This window comes from Centropristis striata, chromosome 8 (genome assembly GCF_030273125.1).
Source record: "Centropristis striata isolate RG_2023a ecotype Rhode Island chromosome 8, C.striata_1.0, whole genome shotgun sequence".
Classification (NCBI taxonomy): Eukaryota; Metazoa; Chordata; class Actinopteri; order Perciformes; family Serranidae; genus Centropristis; species Centropristis striata.
The window spans coordinates 16,970,364-16,993,792 of NC_081524.1; the positions used below are offsets into that span (position 1 = coordinate 16,970,364).

Below are 23,429 nucleotides of genomic sequence, written 5' to 3' on the forward strand. Positions count from 1 at the left end.
TGCAGGTTGCCTACCCCTGGGTTAAACAAATGAGTTTTAGCTTGTTAAACAGTGACAGAGCCTGGCGTACTGTTCCCCCTGTTGCCTGCTTTGTGCTAGGAAAAGGCTGCTGTTCTCCAAGCACAAATGAATGATAAACATATTCACCTAATGTGTGTTGATGGTGATTAATTACGTCTCATACAACTGTGAAATCAACTTCTGCACATCACACAACAGCACAGTGAGCCCACAGAAGAGTGAGGCGGCCATATGACAATCTTTTTTTTATTTTCCTGCTGCAGAAAGCCAGCAAAAGCTTGCTTTGTTGACAGGCTCCCTTGCTGAATCTGGGTTGGCAACAAAGGATGTCTTTCATCCTCAGTGGCTGCGTTGGTATCTGCAGGAGGCTGCAACCTTCCCTTATCTAGCTCAGATAAAGTACTTTGTCATTCAACAGTTTACCACTACCAAAGCCTGACGATTCAAGGCTGCTTCCCTCTGAAATTGAGAGCTGTTAGGAATGCAGCACTTCACATTAATAGCAAAACAGAAATGTGCACATTCCCAATGTAATTTTAATGTGAACCCATTTTTAGATTGGAAAAAGAAAAAGAGAGCCTCACTGCTTCACTCTTTTCCCCCAAGTGGTAATTTTAGATGTTTCCACCTCTTTTTGTTTAAATTTTTAGCTGGACCTTTTTGGGCTATTGATGCTGCTTGTTAGCACCAAGGTTATTATAGTAAAAAAAAATCTAATGAAATAACGAAAACTAGAATTGAAAAAACATTTTTGTTAACTGAAATAAAAAAAAAAAAAGATCACTAACTGAAACTGTATTGTGTGGTTACAAAACTAACTAAAATTAGAGTGAAAATGCCCTTCGTTTTCATCTTTGTCAACTTTTTTTCACACATAACCCAGTGTTTCTATTAGAAAGAGGATTCTGTTAGTGAACATGCAGGAACACATGGTAAATATGTTTACTGAGACTGGGATGTCTATACTCCAAACAAAATTCAAATAATCTGGAACTGTAAGAGTTAATACCTTATTTGGGCTAATATGGATATACCAAAGGAAAAATGAAGACAAATTTTATTATGACCTCTTTGAATTTCACACCCAACACATAGCCTATTACAAAAAACTAAAACTAAAACTAAAAAAAAACTAAACTAAAACTCAAACTCAACTCAGCATTTTCAAAAAATAAAAACTAATTAAAACTAGCAAACTCACTCTAAAAACTAACTAAAACTAACTGAATTTGAAAACAAAAATTCACAACGAAACCAAATTAAAAATCCAAAACTATTATAACCTTGGTTAGCACCACAGACCAATAAGCTAAATCGGTTTTATCGCCATGTACATGATTTTTTCTTTTAATTAGTTTCTGAAAATGTCTCATTTTTCATTGATTTTGTATCTATTTTTTGTCATGAAAATGTTTTATATATATATAGAATGAATACTGCTGTGCTGTGTTTGCTTGCGTGGGGGTTTAAGAAATCAAAATGCGAGAAAAGCTTATTTAAGGATGCCATTGTTACTAATTAGAACATCATAGGAGAGCTGGCAGTTTGCACTGGCTGGCTGTCAGCTGCAGTCACATTCAGTCAATCCTCCACAGTGACACCAGGATTGCACAAATTTCAATTGAAGGTCTTTCTCCTCCCACTTTTGCAGCTTGACTCCAGATGTACAGTACTGATGTGTATTTCTTTGTTGGCTAAGTGGATATTTGAAAATAGGGCTGCAAGATTCTGGAAAAAATGTGAATCAAGATTTTTTTGCTTAGAATTGAGATTACGATTCTCTGGCACAATTTTTTTTTCACAAAATGTTTATTGCACTGATGAACTTTGACAAAACAAAACAAAAAAACAGTGCTTTGGCAAGGGCATAGTAGTAGTTATATCATTGAAGATTAATTATTTTAACAAAAGTAACAATTTAAATTGAGACATGCGGCTGATAACAACTTTCCCCTATCATCATATGCACATCAAACAGTAAATGGTAAATGGACCTGCACTTATATATCGCTTTAGTCGCTTTGCGACCACTCAAAGCGCTTTACACTACAGACTGCGCTCATTCACCCGTAAACACACACATTCATACTGGTGGCAGAGGCTACCCTAAACGGCCACCATTGGGAATTCATTCTCACAACGATGAACGCAGCATCAGGAGCAATTTGGGGTTCAGTATCTTGCTCAAGGATACTTCAACATGTAGGCTTCCATGGTCAGGGATTGAACCACCAATCCTCCGATCGGTGGGCAACCTCTTGCTTGCAACCAAGCTCTACCAACTGAGCCACAGCCGCCCTGTCTGATTAGAACGTAGATTGTATGTCCCTGAACATAGCACTTCAGAATTGGCTTAAAGATTCTTGGCCAGAAACACAAGTCTGTCAACATCTTGAGGCTTCACTGACCAACGGTGACATGTCACAATGTTCCACCTGTACTAACAGCTGTTCAGACGGGGAGCTTGTCGCAGGAATAAACAGGTATTTCCTCACTAGCACCGACAGTCATGGAGGTGGGTTTGGGTGGGTGGGTGACTCTCGCCACTACCGCTTGGGTTTTCGTTGCCATCCATTCAACCCTCCTTACTTTCTTTCACTTTAACTCTTTCCAAACCAGTGTTGCCAACACCTCAGTAAGGAAATTATTAGTGTTGGGACAACGAAGCTTCATGAAGCATTTGCTTTATTTTTTGACCCCACTAGATGGCGGTCTTGGCTTAAAAAAAAGGCTTCAGCAATAGTAACTGAGTATGTTTTCAGCCCTTTGTTGAACAAAGAGCGCCATCACTTGGGCTCTGTAAATAAAGCAAATGCTTTATAAAGCTTCATTGTCCCAACACTAGAAATTATCTATTGGCTGTCCTAAACGTTGCTAAAAGTCACTCCTCCGGCTCTGACTGCAACTGGGAGAGACTCCTGCGGGAGGACTGTGCCGCTTGCAGAGCGTTGCAGTGATGGAGGGGCAGCCAGCAGACCCCGTGGCTCATTAAGAAGAGAAAGAACGAGTCTCCAAAAGTCTCTAATAACACCAGAAAAAGTCGCTAGATATATCGCTAGACGCTTTTTTGAAAAATAGTCGCTAGAGGGTCTGAGAAGTTACAAAATCTAGCGACAAAGTCGCTGTGTTGGCAACACTGTTCCAAACACTCAACTGCAGGCGGGCTTCCTCCACTGAATCACGCGTTAACATAAATATGCTTTATCATTGGTTGAGGGAGGACGCAGCGGCAGTGCTGCGTTTGGGGTGCTTGAAAAAATTTGGGAGGAAATAGGAGCATTTGTTTCTGATGCAGCTAGAGATATAAAATGCTTCAGAGTCGATGTGTATAGAAATGAGATCACGTGTATGTGTGAATCAAGATCGCGATTTTCTAACTATTTATCATGCAGCCCTATTTGAAAATATAAAATAAATTTCTACAAATGGCCTCCACGATATTGAGCCACTTTCACATTAAGCAGTGTTATTGAGAAGAAGATCATTTTAGATAAAGGCGGCCAGATTGTGGGTCCATATACGCCTAAGCAGACCTTGCAACCATGCTACATCACTAAATTTCCTGTTCCAAGAAAAAATGTTTGACATGGACATGGACATGGGGAATTGACACAATAACGTCACGTTTGGCAATTCTAGATTCTTTAAAATTATTATGAAGTCTTTTTGGACTTGCAGGGTGGGTCCGAAGTGATATCATCTCTGATGTATTTGCTCATGCTCTCTCCCAAATTCTGATGCACAGAAAACAAAAATGTTCTGCATGCATTGCATGAAAAGGTCTGGAGTCATCACAGTCTTTAATATTTCTTATGAGCAGACTACTTAATTGACCTGCTATTTGCCAAGCAAAAGAATGTCGTGACTTCAGTTTTTTAACATGATGCATGTTGTCACACGACAAACAGTGTAAAGATTAATCTGTACAGAATTACTGGCTACAAAGACAAGACACGTTATTGAATCCAGGCTTTCCCTGTTTTGTTTCACTGCAGCAGCATTGGTAACCAGGCTACAGGAATCTACTAGCTCAGTGTGACTGAATCAAAGTAGACTTGTAAGACATTTCCAACAAATGAGGATGATGGTACACGCTATGGGCAGTCACTTCTTACAGGCTTGTAAGGTGTGTGTAAGGCTTGTAAGGTGGGTGTAAGCCCAAATTTATAGGCCTCTCGCAGATTGTAATGCCACTGTTCGATCATATACACTGATCTTAATCATTGCATATTTTAATTCATTATTGTAAAGGAGAATAAAGGTTATAGTATGTTTTATTTAAGGCACCTTATTTTGACAGTATTCTTGTTAATTATGTGGTGGATTCTGTTAACACACTGTGCTCTTATTTTGAAAGCAGCATGTGTTTAGCAACAGGAAGTAATTCAGACCGTTAGGCAGTTTAGCCTTTTGTGATTAAAACAACTTTAATTGTCAGCTAATGCTAACCGAACGGCGTATGCAGCAGTGTGTTTGGATCTGTTAGGATCACCTTGGGACCGGCCCGGACAGGTTGATGGTATTTAGACATACATGCACACGGAGAGATGATGTGGGGGCAGGACTGATACAGACAGGAAGGCATTTAGCCGTCTCTCTATCATGTTGGAATTGTTTTCCAGCGGAAGAGTGTGGTGGGCAGCTCGGTAAATTCAGTGTGTGCGTGAATGCGCATGCATGTCTCGGAGGAGGAGCCACAGTCTAGGTCATTAATGGGAAACCCTGGTGCACATGTATTTGTGTGCGCGCATCGGGGGCGGAACTTCGCCGCACGCACTACAGAGAGCAGACGAGAATTGTAAGTGACAGAAATGACATGCATAGGATTTATAACATAAGCTTATTTAGTTTGTTAAATAAAAGGACAAGATATATAGGAAAGGTAACCTTAAATTACTTATGTTTTGATTTGGTGCTATATAGAAAATACAATTAACTTGATCTTCAAGGGGGGCGGGTGCCGTTCTAATATAATGGTAGGGGAAACACTGCCTATATCATGTACTGTAGAGCAACAAATACTTGAATTATGCTAAGAATCAGTCATGAAATCACTGTCTGCATATCAGAACATATGCTGCCTTCTGCCTGGTTTGTTAAGGGTTTGTGGTCATTGATATATTGTTTAGGAAATAAGAAGAATAAAGCCTTAGAATCTTCCCAAATTGTGTTTTTTAGCTCTCAGTCTTGAACTTTATCCATCGGTGTATCTGAGGTTTTTGACGGCTCAGTGTACCAACCTGTAGGAGACTCAATGCCATCTGCTGGCCAAGCTCAGCTTTAATCCTGTCTACATTTTCTGTCAGTGTGTCACCCATCACTCATCACAGTCAGCCAGAGAGATACAGAGCTTTTACATTTGTCTCTTCCAGAGCACATGCCTTAAAAAAAATTGCCATTTTATTAAATTTTTTACCGTATAAATAAAAAGTTTTCCCATCAAAAAAACACTGTTCTTCCATATAATTGACAAGCAAATACTTTATCAATGAAAATGCATAAATTAAAGATTTTACCATTGAATATTACAGTACATTTTTGTTAGAGATATGGCGTTAAGTACATTTAAAAGTGGGAAAAAATATTTCTTACAAAAGATAAATGCAAAAATGACAATGGTGGCTTGTATATATATTACATTAAATACATATTACAGTGTATTTTACAGTGAAGTTATGTATTTTTCAAAAAACAAAACTGTAAAAAATACTGTTTGGGCTGATATATACATTTATGGTGTTTCATTGTTACTGAAACTGTATTAACCCATTTATCATTTTACTGTCTTTTTCTGTCATGGTTTAGCAGTTTTTCACTGTAAAATCTACAGACATTTTTTACAGTGTACAGTGAAGCCTCTAGACAACAATCTGCGTGACTGATTACCACAATCAAGGCTGTGTGAGACATGTCTCCCTACACACTGCATGATTTTGTTAGCATCAGTGTCCTCACAGCCAAGTATTCTTCTTCACTTGAGTCAGAAAAGCTGCAAGGCTACATGTATTTAAGAGTCAATCCAAGGTCAATCCAGCTTTAAAAATCACATTTCTACAGAAGCATCCGCTTCTGAGACTTGGCCACTTAGTGCAGGTTCACTACAGTAAAATGTAAGTCTTAATCTGAGGGCCTGGAGCAGGGTGCTTAGTGATGAATAGGGATTATAGTGCTTCTTTAAATTCTGCAGTAGCTCTGTCTGTTTCATGTGCTCGTGTTGTATCATCCTGCTGATTTGCATTCTGATGCTCGTCAGCAGCACAAAGCTGTGCTTTATCCCTCACGGCCAACAATCAGCAGACTGATGAGCTGTTTGACCACCACTTTGAGGAAGTAATTGTCTGAAGGCTCACCCCCTCTGGCCGACCTGTTGTTTTATGAATTAGTCCTAAATTAATTGCAACGCTTAGCTTGTGAGACAAAATGTTTTCCAATAAGCAGCGTTATTTCTGCTTCTCCGTGTGTATGTGTTTGTGATTTGGTCTGCTCATCTATTGATCTGCAGGGCCCAGAGGTGTCGGACAATCTGGAGCACACTGCAGAATAACAATGACAGAGTGATGGAGGGGCAACATAGAGGTTCTCTTTCTTCTGGATCCAAGCCAGAGGCATCAGCAGGCTCCTAAATCCGAATACAGACAGTGGGAGGGAAGGACAGCACACAGATGTGCTGTCTGAGTTCAAGGGGAATTTAGGCCAGGCATGGTGTGAATATCACTGAACATTTGTCCACATGCGCAGGCACACATGCGCACATGAACACACACAGACACAGAAACCCATATAAACAGCTGGAGTGCTGAGTACAGCAGCTGGGTGCTTCATCCTCTCTAGGTCATTCAGTTCTCCGTCATGGCCAGCATTAAGTGGATATGGTGCTTCTCCGGCATTATTCGCTTTTGTCCTTGTCAGTCGCTTGGCACTTTTCTCAGAGAGGTAGGTGCTGGTTACACTGTAAACAATTATCTTGTAAATTAACAGTAAAATACTGGCAGCAGGGTTGCCAGCATTCTACTGTTAATTTTACAGTTCCCTTACTGTTATTTACTTTACAGTATGTTACTTTGATAAAACCACATACTGAATTACAATCCTGTATATCCTTGATTTGACAGTAACATACTGATACTGCAAACATCATCTAACAAATAAAACATAGTTTAACTTAACCTGTGATTTGCTCAAGAAATGCAGGATTAGAATGGATGTTCCAAGAAAGGAAAGACCAGAGTTGGCTGAATGTCTCCTCTAGAAATACAGTAGCTTTCCATATTTTCTCAGCCTCACCGCTGTTGATTCTACCATAACTCCCAGAATGCAATGCTATTTATGGTATATTACAGTATTTTATGGGAAACGGCAAACTACCTACAAATATTGCCCAGAATGCATTGTTTTCTACAGTATAATACATTTTTAATGGAAAAACGTATGTTACTGTCACAATTTGGCTGTTTTCTTACAGCAGTTTGTTACAGTGTAGTTATTTGAGTTTTTCTTTAATTGACAAGGAGGAGTCAAGGTCAGCAGCAGACTGAAACTCACTCCCACATATTCTCTGTAGCTTGTGTTACACAGAGATTATGACCAAATGTGTTCCAAAATTAAGTGTCCATGCAGGGTGAACAGCCAATTATGGCATGCAGGCAGCGTGAGCTATGATTCAGCTCACAATGGGCTCCTTTAATTGCCACCAGAGGCCGACCCCGCCTCTCTGTTTTTTTTTCACTTCAGGTTGAACTCCTGTAAAGATAGCTAGCTTCTCTGGACTTTCTGTCTGACCTTGTAGACAAAATACAAGGTTGACATAAACGACAGTACACTGTAAAAAAATATATAGATTTTATGGTGATAAACTGCTAAACCATGACAGTAAAAGACCGTAAAATGATAAATGGGTTAAGTCAGTTTCAGTAATAATGAAACACCATAAATCAGCCAAAACAGTATTTTTTAAATTTTTTAAATTTTTTAAAATAAATTACTCCACTGTAAAATACACTGGAACCTGTTTGTAGCAAAAAATATACTGTAATATATATAAAAGCCATCATTTTTGCATTTGTTTTTGTAAAAATCCTTTTTCTCACTGTTACATGTACTAAACACCATATCTCTAACAGAAATATACTGTAATATTTAATGGTAAAATCTTTAATTCATGCAGCATTTATGAAGTATTTTCTTGTCAATTATATGGCAGAACAGCATTTCTTTTGATGGAAAAACGATAAAATATGGAATAAAATGGCAATTTTTTTAACATTAAAAACAACAGGGTTTTTTTTACAGTGTAGTTAATATCATTAATAATATATTTTTTTAAGTCAGCCAGTTCCATCACCCTAGAATTGATAATGATTGGTACTGGTCCTAATGGAGCTGTTGTTTAGGTCATTAGCTATGCCTGCAGCTTTTTATGTTTTGACATGTCAAAACCTGAGTGAAAAAGGTCTTACCTGTTACCTGGAGCAGCAAAACTGATGGGAAAAAATGTTGGCCTGACTGAGTTTGTACAGGCCCATGCGGTCATGGGAAATAGTTTAATTACTCACAAACAAAAACCGTGTGTGGATTAATCCTAGGAGGAGTTAGAAGTACAGCAGAAACAGAGCGGTCTTTGTGTCCATTTACAGTCCAACTGACTGTGGGCTTGGAATCACATTGTTTACATGTGATTTGTTTTAAATCTGTGGACAACATTATTAGTGGACAACCCAATGCCTTTTATTGGACTGCATCACTGCATTAAATATTTTAAATAAATGTATACAGTTCTTCCTTTAATCCAGCATTACATGTGTGGCATATAAAAAATATTTAATCATCACTTGAAGAAAAAAAGAAACAAGTCAGACAGAAATGGCAAGAGAAAAGAAAACATTTGAAAACTATACACTTTAAAATGTAACACTATATACTGTACATGGGGGTATAAATAACAGTTAAATAAAACAAGATAGTAAGATAAAGACCAAGTAACCTTAAACTAAAAAAAACAAGTAACTGTTAAATCAAAAATGAATAAAAAAATCAGTGCGAGCAATATATAAATATATAAACCTTATAAGAGAGTTTGTGTTATAAGTGTATTTAAAAGTGTTTAAGAACTCTTTTCAGATATTTTTGTATTTTAGACTTAATATCATAAAGTAATGTTATATTTTAGTCTTAATATCACTTTATCTCACTTTTTTACTTCATCGCTATCTAGATAATAATTTCCCTTTCAAATAAACATATCATTTCTATTATTTTTATGTTTAAATTGTATAAATATCCAAAGCAGACCGTGGTAAGTGCAATAACTGCTTGGTTTGAAGTCAGATTTTGTGGTTTTACATAATTATTCCTCTGAAATAAAGCAAAATAGAAATATAAAACTTTGTCACAAGATAAAACAGACATCATGGAGTTCATTTTTAGTTATAACTCAATTTTGACCAAAAATGTAATTACTGCAGTTAAGCTTCGTAGGACAGTATGGACTGTGAACACGTAATGCCTTGTTGTGTCATCAACATTCATACATCCAATGTGTGAATAAAAGTTGTTGTGCTTTATAAATCTAGCATCTTAATTGTGATGTCAAAGTGTACTAGACTGATGCATTTAAGTTTAAAAAAGAAAAAAATGACACAGAAAAAATAAAATTGCAGTTGTCTAATATTAGTGCCCAACAGAAAACTATGCAAGTTTGTCTCAAAATGTTATTTTCCCAAACCCTTCTAAAAATGTTTAGCCACATGCCGACACAAAATCATGTCTCATTCCAAAACCATGAACATGAATGTGCTGCTATAAGTGTTTCAGGCTTTACAGCAGATTTTGCCGTCTGTATGGTCTGTTTCTGCATTCCGGTTCAAACGTTTGATGGGGTTACATTCTGGACTCTTTGCAGGCCAGTCAAGTTCAGAAACCATTTCTTGAAGGATCTGGCTTTGTGCATGGGGGCACTGTCATGCTGAAACAGAAAGTGACAGACATTCACCGATGGAGATAAATTGAAAGTGAAAAAAATATACCTGTAGGCTACAGCCTTAGGACTGTTTTTTAATTGGAACAAATGGGACCAGAGTAAATCACATGGACAGTTATTTTCATTTACTTTTGATTATTTAATGTATTTCACCTTTTGATTTGATTTACTTGCACATACTTAAATCTACTGGAATTATTCTGAAATGGGCAGTATGTATCAAATCTCAAAATCAAAATGACTTTATTCATCCCCGAGGGTAAATTCAGTTAGTCTGGTAGAATCTCTGTTAGAATGAGACAGCCTGATGGCTGTAGGAGAGAAGGATCTTTTGAATCTCTCCGTTCTGCAACAGAGAGAGAGGAGCCGTCCACTGCTGTTTTTTTGGTCCATAAAGGTTTTGTGTAGCGGATAATGTGGGTATTTCAGGATGGCCTGGAACATCTTGACAGGTCATCTCTCCACCACCTCCTCCAGTGTGTCCAACCTGGCTCCAACCACAGAACCAGCTCTTTAGACCAGTCTGTCCAACCGCCTTGCATCTCTGTGTCTGATGCTGCCTCCCCAGCAGACTGCAGCATAAAACAGCACACTACCACCACAGACTGATAAAACATCTGCAGCATTTTACTAGAGATGTCCAGAGATCTGAGCTTCAAGAAGAGGCGGCTCTGCCCCTTTTTGTAGAGAGCTTCAGTGTTTAGGGACCAGTCCAATTTATAATCCAGGTATACAACTAGGTCAGGGGTCCTTTATGGGCAAAAGAGCCACTGTTGGCTGAAAAAAGGGAAAACATTTCGGAATGGTGCCGCAAATCTTATTTCAAGCCTAACAATGATGACAGAACAGCCTACTTAGTCTAAACTAGCCTGCCAGCTTTACTAATATGAGCATTTATCAATATGATTTTGTCAGAAAGCAGTGAGAACCAAAGTGCAAATGAGATTTGGAATCAAAGCTAGCAAGGTTGGGGCGGCTGTGGCTCAGTCGGTAGAGTGGTGGTTTGATCCCTGACCATGGCAGCCTACATGTCGAAGTATCCTTGAGCAAGATACTGAACCCCAAATTGCTCCCGATGCTGCGTTCATTGGTGTGAGAATTAATTCCCAATGGTGGCATGTGGCACCGTTTAGGGTAGCCTCTGCCACCAGTATGAATGTGTGTGTGATGAGTGCAGTCTGTAGTGTAAAGCGCTTTGAGTGGTCGCAAAGCGACTAGAGAATCGCTATGTAAGTGCAGGTCCATTTACCATTTAGTTAGGAAACTTAAAACTAGACTTGAAGTTGGCAACATTTAGAGGTTAAGGTGACGTAGACATTCGTAAGCTATGATGCACATTTAAGTTGCCAACTTAACAAAAAAATGTTTCAGTGCTGTATATAAGCTGCACAAGCTGCACCAATGTTAACTAAAAATTAAAAAGTAAACAAATAACTTTTTCATTTCGTATAAATGTTTTGGTCACAGCCACAGGGAGCCACTGCAGATGGACTGAAGAGCCACATGTGGCTCTGGAGCCACAAGTTGCCTACTCCTTACCTAGATACTTAGAACTAGCAGGAGATAGTTCTTGTGACTCCAGTCACTGAAGGCTTTTATCAGATCTCTATATTCAGATTCCTGTCCATTCCTGATACACGCCACCTATATACAATATGTGAAACAAATATATTAGTTGTCGTGTTAGATGTGTTCTTGAGGTACAGATTTTTACTTAAATTCCTCTGCAGATGAGCAAAAACATGTATTTTAGACCCTGTTTGTTTCCATGTTGGATGTACTGTAACTTGTCTGTCTGGCTCCGATTCTCCTCATTCTCTGGTCATCACACATGCAAGCAGGCTGTTCATTGTCTCTCTGCACTGTCTCACCTCTTCCCCCCAATGGACCCCCAGTCATCCCAGTGACCTATTCACAGCATGCATGTGTATATGTATGTATGAATGTATCTGCTTCCGGACTAGAGTTGGTAGGCCGTTTTGTGTGCAGCACTAAATAATGAATGACCTACAGGCTTTCCCCCACTATTCTGCTGCACCTTGCTTGCACACATTTAAATCGTGTGTGTGTGTGTGTGTGTGTGTGTGTGTGTGTGTGTGTGTTTGTGTAAATCCTGTTAAAATGCAAATAATCTCCTCTGCGTTATTTTATGGCTTTAACTGATTGCTGTCTGCTGTGGCTTGGAAATCGACTCTGGATTGGAACCAATCTGAGCCATCTTATTGTGAATTTCACACCTTTCTGCTTCACTACAACGCAATAGACATGTTGTGGTTCCTGTGGCAACAAGCCTGTCAGTCAAGGTCATCCTGAGAGAAAGAGGGAGTAAGGAAACCAAGAGCAGAGCGTGAGACTGAGTGAGAATGTGAACAAAGAAAAAGTCTCCTCTCTCTGATGATTAGTATTTTGTAGCGTGACGGAGCGTGACATGATTTGGGCAGCAGCTTCTTGTCTATGTGGAGTTGTGAATTGAGGAAACAGGTTTTAGGGTCTACTCAAAATACACATTGTGACGCACACACACTGCAAAAAAGGTGTGTCTAAAAACAAGATAAAAACACTTAATCTGAGGGAAATGATCTTGCTGCATGGACAGATAATTTCACTTGACAAGATTTCTTAAATTAAGATTGTTAAATCTAGAAATAAACATGTTGTATGCTTAAAATAAGAAATGAACTCTTAAAACAAGATGGATTAAAGCTGCAAGCAGCGATGAACTGGCCCGAACAGAGTGACCTGACAATTATTTGTTTCTTTCCAAGATAAAAAAAAAAAAAAAGTAAAATCAATCAAATCAAATCAATCAAAATTACTTTATTTAAGGGTAAATTGAGTTAGTCTGGTAGAATCTCTGTTAGAATGAGACAGTCTGATGGCTATAGGAGAGAAGGATCTTTTGAATCTCTCCGTCCTGTAACAGAAAGAGAGGAGCCGTCCACTGCTGTTTTTTGGTCCATAAAGGTTTTGTGTAGCGGATGATCTGGGTATTTCAGGATGGCCTGGAACATCTTGACAGGTCATCTCTCCACCACCTCCTCCAGTGTGTCCAACCTGGCTCCAACCACAGAACCAGCTCTTTAGACCAGTCTGTCCAACCGCCTTGCATCTCTGTGTCTGATGCTGCCTCCCCAGCAGACTGCAGCATAAAACAGCACACTACCACCACAGACTGATAAAACATCTGCAGCATCTTACTACAGATGTCCAGAGATCTGAGCTTCAAGAAGAGGCGGCTCTGCCCCTTTTTGTAGAGAGTGCCTAGTCGAGACGACATCCCAAATTAGTCCTGACAGACCTTGACTATGCGGATGACATCAGCCTGCTCTCCGACAACGTGGAACAAGCTCAGGAACTCATGAACAGAGTGGAGTTGGAGTGTGCCAAGGTTGGCCTTGGCACACACTGGCATGGAGGGCCCTGAATGGCATGACCAGTGTATGGAACTCCAACCTCCCCCATCAAATCAAACTTAGCTTCTTCTATGCAACTGTGGAGTCTGTTCTCCTATATGGCAGTGAATGCTGGATGAAGCCAACCCTGCAGAAGTCTCTAGACGGGTGCTACACCAGAATGCTGTGTGCAGTACTTAACATCAGTAAGAGTACACATGTTACTAACAAGACCCTGTATGAGGGAATACCAAGGTTGAGCCAAAATATAGTAGCCAGGAGAATGAGACTGGCAGGACACTGCCAAAGGCATCAAGATCTGTCGGCCAGCAAACTGGTGCTGTGGGAACCAACAAATGGGCGCCGGTCTTTGTGACGTCCCACACTGACATATGTGGACGTACTCAAGGACGATGCAGGAGCACAAAGTATCAATGAACTGGCCAGATGTATGGAGAATCAGGATGACTGGAAGCGACGATGGAAGGCTCGTCTGAGGAGAGTCTGTGTTTTGGGACCAGTTCAACTTATTATCCAGGTATACAGTACACCTAGATACTTAGAACTACACAAAAGGCTGCTCAGTGATGTCTCAGACAGCAAAAACAAGACAAAGGTGAAGAAGATGAGGAGCCAACAACATGGAAGGACAAGCCCCTCCATGGCATGTACCACTGTAAGATAGAGGAAGTGGCTGATATCAAGAAGACCTACCAACGGCTGGAGAAAGATGGACTGACAGACAACGCACTAATCATGGCCACACAGGAATCCAGGAACCAGCAGGATCTACCACAGCAGGCAAGACCTAAGGTGCAGGCTGTGCAATGAGCACATAACAGCAGGGTGTAAAGTACAAGCTGGAACAGTGTACATGGAGATGCATTCCATTTTCTTTAGGGTGTCACTTTCACTCAAATCACTTAGAGGCGCTTGGCCTCCACTCAAGCCTGTCTGTTGGTGGCGTTATTGGTCGTTTGTCGTCTTCTTCTGTTTAATGGTGGGTGGCAGCTAGCATTTAAGGTGTATTAGCGCCTCCATCTTCCGGTGTATGGATGGTGTATTTTATTGAACATTTATTGAACATCTGTAATATTGCTGTCGAGGAAAATTATATCAAGATACTTATCATTGTTTTGTCCAGCCTTAAGTTTTAAAACATACCATAGTTGTCTTGTGACAGATTATTTTGTATATTGTGTTTGTACTCTGTGGTTGAGGAGGCAGTGAAATGTATTATGTGGTTCTTATTTTTTGTTTTTAGCCTACAGTGCATGTGCTATTAATCAGAGTTTACAGTACAGTTATTATGACTTTTTCTTGGACATAAGCAAACTGCTAAAAACGTGGATTTTTCTTTAATTTCCCACTGAAGAGAGATTAATTTTGGTCAGGTCAGTACCATGCCAAAGCACAACAATAAATAAATAGTAACATTTGTTATAATAAAGAAAATGGCATTGTTCTAATGGGAGGTTCAGATTATATGGAGGGTTAATATACGTCTTTATTTTTGATGCTATAGCATCTTAAAGCAATACTCATTTATTTGGGCTTGTTGGACACTCAAGTTTCACATTTCATCTGAGGTGCTGCAGCCCTGCACTGTAAAAAAAAAAAAAAACTGTTTTCACGGTAAAAAACCAGCAGCTGTGGTTGCCAGAACTTTACGGTAATAAATATGGTGCAACTCTTTGTAATATATTACGGTAAAATTATATTAGCACTGTTGATTTCACATTTAAGATGGCCATTTTAGTCCATATTTTACTGTAAAAATTAAAAAAAATTCCATCAAAAGAAACAATGTTTTGCCATATAATTGAATACTTCATAAATGCCGCATAAATTAAAGATTTTACCATTAAATTTTACAGTATATTTCTGTTAGAGATATGGTGTTTAGTACATTTAACAGTGGGAAAAAGTATTTTTACAAAATATAAATGCAAAAATGATGCAAAAAATACTGTTTTGACAGATATATACATTTACAGTTTTTCACTGTAAAATCTACAGACATTTTTTTACAGTGTGTAAAGCAGACAAAAACAAGCCTGGTCCAACGCAGATCATCTTCACATAGCTAAGCTCAGCTCTGATTCATTCACATAGCTGCGGTAGCTGCATCACTGTAGCCTCAGCTGCTGCTGCTGCTGCTGCAGACACTGTTTGCTTCCTTAAACTCCTCTGGGTTGTACCATCTCAGCTAGGCGGGGGTCCTCTATTGGTTTCAGGATGTCCTTGCAGAGAGACTGTTTTTCCTCCCATCTGCTGCATCGCACCCATTCTCAACCACCGCAACCTCCCCCCTTTGTCCCTCATGAGCTACAAGCTCGCAGTCTCTCTGGGCTGTTGGCCAGAAACAACACAGCCTCCTAATACCCTCCACTGCCTCAGATTTCACTCACCCCTCTGCTTATAGTACAATCTCATCATTTCCAGCTTGCGAAGGGAGCGGAAGAGAGAGAGAGAGTGAGAGACAGAGAGGGAGGGAGGGAGATGTTTTTAGCTGGTTTGCAGGGAGAGAGGTTGGCCTGAATGCGTTCTGCCTGCTCTTCAGAGGCATCCAGGTGAGAGGTTTCCTCCTGGAAGGTAAGAGGAAGGCTGAGATTGATGCTTATTTTGTCGTGCATCCCTTGCCATTAACCCTCCACCACCACCACACACACACAAACACACACCCTTCTTCTCTTGCTTCGGATACATGGCTTCTGTTAGCGTTTCTGTGTGTGTGACTGAGCATGAATAGTATTACCCTGACATTCCTTACATATTATATTGTACAAGGCGATGTGCAGGCATGTTGGCATTTGTGCATGCTTTGTGTATATGTGTGTGTGTGTGTGTGTGTGTGTGTGTGTGTATTTGTGTGTGTGTCTGTGTTTTTTTGCATAAGGATGGTCAGTTTGATCATGAGCTCTCATGTTAGCATGACAGCTGGAGAGTGGATGGCCCACTCAAGTGCGTCTCAATGGTAAGGATGTGACGAGAGACTCTGGGGAAAGGAAGGAAGTAGCGGGAAAAGGGAGAAGGAAATTTGTGTGTGTGTCTTTATCTTTTCTGCAGTTTTTGCAACAAACACCCAATGTTGCCTTTTGCCTGAAACAATGTCAGCACTGTCAGGCCCCATCCCATCCCTCCAGCCCTCACCACCACTATCACTAACACCTAGGGCTGCACAATTAATCAAATTTTAACCGTGATCACGATTTTGGCCGCCACGATTACATTAACCTGATAGTCGGCGATATTTCCCTTTTAAAATGTGGCTCTCCTGCATATCTAATCAAGCACTTTCTACACCAGCAGTCCACCAACCACCAGGGGGCGGGGCCGTTTTTCTCCCCTGAAAAAAGCCTGGTTGCCGATTGGATAGAACGCTAAGCAGGATGTGACGTAGTACTGGATGCCACAACAACACGCGGCATTTGTAAAAGCCAGCGAAGCAGTGTTGCCAACTTGCTATATTTAGCGAATTTTCAGACCCCCTTAGCAAATATTTTTCAAAAAAACAACTGGCAACAAATCCAGCGACTTTTTCTGGTGTTATTGGAGACTTTTGGAGACTCGTTCTTACTCTTCTTAAGAAGCGGCAAAGTCCTCCTTCAGCAGTCTTTCCCAGTTGCAAAGCCAGAGGGGATGTTAACCCGTTAGCGTCCAGTCTGCAAATTGCTAATAGGCTAACAGTTAGCTCTGTAGCAGTACAGTGTGTATGTGCTGCTGCTACAGGAGGTGTTCACTTAGCGATCTCTGTTTGTTTACAACAAGCACCAGACACTAAAAACTGTTCCTTTGCTTGTTTAAAAGTAGTGCAATAAAAATACAGATGTTCACTCAGATTCAGATGTTTCATCTGAGTGATGATGTTCAGTTCAGATGTTTTCACTAACATGATGAATAAACGTGATTAATAATCGTGATTACAATATTGATCAAAATAGTCGTGATTATCATTTTGGCCATAATCGTGCAGCCATACTAACACCCTCCTCTCTGTGCTAGTAGGAAACATCTCCGTTGTGGTGGTTAAATGGGTGCTGATGTGTACTGCTCTAATGGATGGGATGCTCTGCTGCAGCATTTTCCTGCTCACTCTATTGTATGTCACCCCACTTTGGGCAAATTTGCAACACGCTGGTCTTTTCTGAGCCCCAGAGAGATGGAATGTGGGTACTGTGGAGCGGACAAGGAAGGGAGACGGGGACAGGCCATTTACCATCTGTGGCAGTGTCTGGTGGACTCATAGTGAGGCTTTCTGCAGGGCCATATGCAGCTCCTTGGGAAGACAGCGGGCCCAGGCTGTGAGGAAAGATAGACTGAGAGAGAAAAAGGGCTGAAAAAAGAGGATTGGAATATCAGGTTGTCATTTTTTTTAGATAGAAGAGCTAGACTGAAAAGCAACAAAGGCTCCTTTTAGCATAGCATCAAATCCAAAGTCAAGACGGACGGGCTAATGCTACATGGGCATGGCAAAGTTTGGGAACCCTGGCTATACAGAGTTCATTCAATCTGAAAATCTACATCATCATATTCTTGTGAAGTGTTTTAAGAATACTTTCTCAACACAACTATGGGAAACAATAGGCCAATTCAGTTTAAGAATTATGTCTCATTTAACCCTTTATCGGACAAAGAAACATATTTGATAACTTCAGCTGACATCCAAATGGGATCCCTCTGGCTCTCCGTGAGGCTGTAGAACCACATGGATTTATTTAAACTAATCAGCAAAGATCAGGCTGCCCAATTTTGTATAATAATAATAATAATAATAATTTAATAATAATAACTCAATTGACCTTGAATTGCAACTTAAACATTTAACATTTTGAAAAAAGTCACAAAAGTAAAAGTCTTGTAATATCCTCCAATAACACCTGGTTGGGTTGAAATTTCCAAGTATTTCAATGAGTGCCCTATAAAGGGTTAATATCTAAAACTCCTAGTTGGAATAGTTTCTTATTCGGCTTAAGAGGAGTTTTGCAAAGGTCACGTCTTGTTTTAAACCAGTCGTTTCCAACCCTTTTGATTTGTGACCCTATAAAAACAATGCTACTGGTTTGCATTGGGACTAATTCTAGATGCTCTGCAATAGTTTCTAGTGCCCCTGCTCAGGGTGTAGTACTTTCTGAGAACTATTGGGCAGGTTTTGCCGTATTGAACATTGCTCATTGGTCAGACAAAAACCCTGTGTCTCCTACAACTTGCATACAGTTTAGGAGTTGGAGTGAGAACTTTAGGATATGAAACAGACATGAATGTTCTTGTCTTGGTTATAACCACAAAAACAAAGTTATTTTCTTTTGGTACACACTAGAGTGATTACATAACAAGTGATGCAAAAAAGTAACATATTGGCTCTTAATTAGTCATTATTAAGTCATTATTAATGCCTTATTCTGCATGGCCTTATTATACAACCAGTAAGTCATTAACTAAGAGTTTTACCCCAATAACCTCTGAATTATTGCTTATTATTAATAAGTAAGGAAGTTGTTGTATATGAGTTACGATCTTAATATCCTTTGCTTTGTATGGACTTTATAAGGTGTTAGTACCACAAGAATATTTTTTCTCCCTCAATAACACTAAATGAATATGGTCTGTTCCTACATAACTATCACCTTATGAAGTCCATATTATAAAGCGTATTAAGATCTTAACTCATTTACAACAACTTCCTTACTTACTACTAATAAACAATAATTCTGAGGTTATTGAGGGAAAACTCTTAGTTAATGTCTTACTGGTTGTATAATAAGGCCATGCAGAATAAGGCATTAATAACTACTTAATAATGACTAATTAAGAGCCAATAAGGTACTAATTTGCTTGCTAATAATCAACTAATTAATGTTGAATATGTGTTCCTTAATATAAAGTGTTACCAACAGAGGTAATAAAAACTAATCATGACAAAGGCATGTGACAGAAAATTAAATACAATGATCCAAAATTTTGATTAGTTACTTTGGGACTGCTATAGTTGTTCAATTGCTGTTGTTTTGGTCTTTAAAACTTGTATGTAAATTTTTATTGTATTTTTATGTTATTTTATTCTTTTTAACTTATTTATCCTCTGTTAATGTGAAGCACTTTGTGACTTCTGTCTGCGAAAGGTGCTATATAAATAAAGTTTACTTATTTACTTACTTAAAAAATACCATCACAAACAACATAAACATAGTTATATTACATATGTAGTCTCAAAGGAAGTTTTGCCTACTGATGTGAGGTTATACAGGTTTGTGCTTTGAGCACTTTATCCAAAAGGTTCGGAGCCAGACTGATCCAGACACTACCCATCATCGACTGATTCGTCTGGTTTCAAACTCTCAAGTTCAGTCGATACCATAATGGATGTTTGCCAGACTAAAACACATTTTGAAAACAGAGCTCCTGAATGTCCGCTGTCTTTGTGAGGTTGTAATTAAGTAGCTGAATGGCAAGGTCCTATTCCTCTTTATTCATAACAGCTCTTTGTTTTTATCTTGTCCTCAATAGAGTGTACCCCGCCTGTCTCATGTAGAGGTAACTGCTAACTGGAATACTTGTGCATTAAATGAATCCAGAGCTTCTGTGCTGGCTGTGCTGGTTCCTGGAAGGGGAGGTCAGGCAGGAGAGTTTTAAGACCTGCATACAGTCCTCTGACAGCAGAGACAATGCTTTTATTGAGATGCATTTCCCCAGAGATGGAGTCAGAGGCACACAGTGTGATTCATATCAAGTGGTTACAGAATGAAGGTGTTTGCTTAAGTGGCACTCGTGCTAATGAGTCAGCAGTAAATTACCAGTTAGAGCTGAAATCCACATCCAGTTAATATCATTTTGTTATGCTGATTTCATCTAGACACTGCTATGTAACATCTTAACATCAGACATGATAAGGACTACTAGTCGGCACCAAGGTTATTATAGTTAACGAAAACTAACCAGTAACCACTAACTAGAATTGAAAAAACATTTTTGTTAACCGAAAAAAAAAAAAAAAAAAACGATAACTAACTGAAACTGTATTTCATGGTTACAAAACTAACTAAAACAAACTTAAATTATAGTGAAACTGTCCTTCGTTTTCGTCTTTGTCAACTTTTTTCATATGTAAACCTTTTTGGTTGATATGAAATCTATTTAATCGATCTGATTTTATGACTTAATAAAGTTATTGGGGCTGAGATGGATCAGACAAAGGGAATAAAGGAAACATTTATTGTGACCTTATTGAATCTGGCACCCAACACATAGCCCATTACAAAAAAACTAAAACCAACACTAAAACTAATAAAATTTAAACTAAAACTAAGCATTTTCCAAAAAATAAAAACTAATTAAAACTAGCAAACTCACTCTAAAAACTCATTTAAACTAACTGAATTTGAAAACAAAAATTCACAACAAAATTAAAACTAAAACTAATGAAAAATCCAAAACTATTATAACCTTGGTAGAGTAAACTGTAACTGAACTAGTTAAATACTATTTGTATCCATGTTTTTCCCCCATATGGACTATCAGCATATTATACTGACTGCACAAGAAAAGCAGTGATGCTAAAATTGTGATAAAACCAGTAGAGGAGCTTTAAAGAAATTTAAAAGAAACTTGGAATCAAACCAGACTTAAGTGATGACAACTCATTCTGATACTTCTCCATCTTGTCTTTAGAGAGATAGAAGAGAAAATTGCCACCTTGTAATATTTGTTTGTTTGTTTTTATGTAGATCCCCATTAGCTTTTGCAAAGCAGCAGCTATTCTTCCTGGGGTCTATCATCATATTTCAGTGAGACAAATACAATGTAGAATACATAGAATGACAACATACATGACATACATTATATGAATACATAACATAAAACGAAAAGAACACACAGACAATACGTAATTACATTTCACATAAAACATGGTTGACATCATAAAACAATTACAAAACAAAACAACACAAAAAGACAGCTGTATCAATTAAAGTTGATATTTAATTAATGACTTTTAAGTTGTTTTTTTAAAGCTAGGCTATATAGATTTAATTGAGTGAGTTCCACTGTTGCATTGCCCTATATATATATAACTGCATGTTGAATCTTAGTCTTGGATGTTGGTAAAGTGAAACAACCTCCAACTGCATGCCTTGTTGAGTAATTATGTGCCTCTGAACTGAAAGACAAATTTCTATCAATAATAAGAGGTGATTTTGTTATTATGACATCCTTAATAAACACCATCAGTAATGACAAAAATCTAGTTTTAACATCTAACCAACCTAATGATTTTATTAACATTAGTTTTCCATCCACAAGAAAGAGCTACTCTTGCTGCTTTATTCTAGACCAACTGCAACTTCCTCATATACTTTTTTACTTTTGCTAATTTATGTTGGTAATCAGTCAAACTATGATGCAGTATGCCATGATTGGAATAAATATACTTGTCATTTTATGTGAATATATTTTATTTATGTATTTTTTAAATGTGGACCCCACTAAATGTAGCTCCACTTTAGGGTCGAGCTAATGGGGATCCTTCTAAATAAACAAATAACCAAATACTCAATGAAGTAGTAACGGAGTGAAAAGTTTCTCTGTTTAGTGATATGTGTTCATTACAATGCTGTGCTCCTGGCTTAAGTTGCACAGCCTTGTATGACGGTGTTTTGAAGATGAGAATATAGGCTGCCAGGGCTGGTAAGGATAGAAGTGAGTGGGGTGGAGGCTGAAGTAAGTAGCGGGCCACATCAAAGCCATTCTCCTGAGTGACTGTGTGTTCTCATGAAGCCGGAAGTACCGGGAAGCCAGCCAATTTAGTCATTTATATGTCAGCACTTTCTATTCTTCAGAATCAAACCAATCAAAGGCGATAGCCAACTGCACTAATCAGGAGGTAGAAGTCCTGCAGGCTGAGTCACTAACTGGCCAGAATGTTTCCTCCTCCAAAAAGTCTGCAGGATCTCAGAAACCCCTTCACTTTGGTAGAAAAAGCTGGCTGGAGTTCCACCTGTGAGGCTTAGGTATCAGAAGCACTGATTACCATGGAAACAATTACAAGTGACACTAATAAATGCATGAAAAGGTGGATAAAACGTGTTTATTATGGTCCAGTTTTTGATAATCGCAAAGCAAAACAACTGCCTGTACTGTAGGTTCATGATAGTGAAGTATGTTACAGTTTAACAGAACTGAATTTACTAATGAGGTCCATCAGCCTTCAGACAAACAAATCAGATTTATTTGAACTTTCTGCAAAAGTACAACTACATGCTTTTGAGCATGAAATCTTAAAAGTGCAGTATAAAAATGCACCAAATGACTTCTTGCAATTAATGTTGGTATGCTGTTCTTGCACTGGAAAAAAAAGAGAAATCACAGTAAGTGGTTATTTTTTATTTGCTTCAAACCTTTTGTATTCTTATTTATACTGTTATACATGCATTTGAGCATGAAATATGTTAAGTTACTGCACTGTAAACATATTTAAAATTGCAGTTTCATCATATCTGGTTAAGTGCATGGTGCTATATGTGGCCCTGTGGTAGTTTCGATTAAAAATTGTGGCCCCCTCCAGCATTTAAGTTGCCCATCCCTGATCTACACTCTATTGAATTATACAGAACGTGAATAACACATTGTCGGACAAATTTAAGAGGCTTGGGGGAGAGTATTTGATAGGGACATTTTAGATTAGATATGGGAGAATTGTATCAAGAATATCCATGGTAGCTCAATCAATGCAAGACATAATTTAATAAAATTCCAGGTAGTACATAGACACTACACTATATACACTATTCTCCCTCCAGATTGCAGAAAATATTTCCTGATGTCTCACCCCAATGTATTAGGTGTCGCGTGAAGAGGGAACACTATCCCACTTATTCTTGTCATGTCTTAAGCTACAACTATTCTGGGGCTCCTTGTTTGAGTACTTCTCTAAGGCCCTTAATCATCCATGTAACCCAGACCCATTCACCGTGTTGTTCAGGGCCAATCCAGATAGTGTGAAAAGTAGTTATGAAGCTAAGGCTATCTCCCTTTCAACATTGTTA

The 23,429-nt window shown here is 38.7% G+C and overlaps 1 protein-coding gene across 2 annotated transcripts in view; it reads left to right on the forward strand.

Annotated features, from left to right (window-relative positions):
* Positions 1 to 23,429, forward strand: part of cdk14 (cyclin dependent kinase 14) — a 296,637-nt gene that overhangs the window by 43,819 nt on the left and 229,389 nt on the right. Inside the window, exon 1 of one of the 2 annotated variants that reach the window (XM_059338825.1) lies at positions 15,865 to 15,984. The exons of the other annotated variant lie outside the window; for it this stretch is intronic. The gene's annotated coding sequence lies outside the window, so the exon portion shown is untranslated. Of the gene's footprint in view, positions 1 to 15,864; positions 15,985 to 23,429 lie in introns of those variants that run through there. 2 annotated transcript variants of the gene reach the window in all.